We start from the raw sequence: 797 nt of genomic DNA, 5'->3' as shown, positions 1-797 counted from the left end.
GAAGTGAGTTGAGGACACAGATTAATCTTCAAGTCCTCAAACTCCAAAGACCCTGCTGCACTTGGGAATGATTTGAAACTGCTCAGGATCATTCTGTAAACCCCATGGGCAGACCCCAAGCTAGAGTCAAGAGCCAAAATTCTCTCTCTGATTAAAAGAAACGAGACACGACCATCACTTGACCTCGGGGAGGGACTGAACCTCTTTTCCGTTTGCTGCTTTGTGTGAGATGGGGCTGTGATGAACATCATTTAGCAGAGGGCACCGACAGCCAGCCCCTGGTGTCCTTCCACGGGCAGTGATGGCACAGCAGGCAGGGGTTTCCGTAGTGTAGTGGTTATCACATTCGCCTAACACGCGAAAGGTCCCCGGTTCGAAACCGGGCGGAAACACCAAGCTTTTGGCTGGTGGCGGCGTGGAGCCGAAGGGCGCTGAAAGTGCTGCCCATGCAGGTCAGCAAGAAATGGTTTCCACCAGGCAGAAGGTCACGGCGTCTCTGAAGACAATGCACCCACCGTGACGATGCAGCTGCACAGAGACACGCAGCCAGCGAGGGAAAGGACAGGCTGCGGGCTGTGCCCTGCTCTCACACTGGCACAGGAGGTGAGCAGCTTGAGGAGTGTTAGGGAGGATGAGAAGGAGGTTGACCATTGGGACAACATCCTGCCTTCCCTGCCACAGGCCCAGCAGAATGACAAGAGGGAGAATATGGAGGACCCCCTGTCCCATCTCCTATAGGAGGGAACACAGTGACCAGGACAGGGGACACTGGCAGCAGGTTACTGCCCAACACAGCA

The 797-nt window shown here is 55.2% G+C and overlaps 1 non-coding gene across 1 annotated transcript; it reads left to right on the top strand.

The window, feature by feature from the left end:
* Window positions 1–319: 319 nt before the first annotated feature.
* On the top strand, window positions 320–392 carry TRNAV-AAC. The gene has a single exon. It is a non-coding gene; the product is annotated as a tRNA-Val (tRNA).
* Window positions 393–797: the final 405 nt, after the last annotated feature.

This window comes from Buceros rhinoceros, unplaced genomic scaffold (genome assembly GCF_000710305.1).
Source record: "Buceros rhinoceros silvestris isolate BGI_N320 unplaced genomic scaffold, ASM71030v1 scaffold5999, whole genome shotgun sequence".
In the NCBI taxonomy this organism is placed as follows: Eukaryota; Metazoa; Chordata; class Aves; order Bucerotiformes; family Bucerotidae; genus Buceros; species Buceros rhinoceros.
Note: the sequence above shows the minus strand (reverse complement) of the source record. Positions and strands in the feature narration are given on the sequence as shown.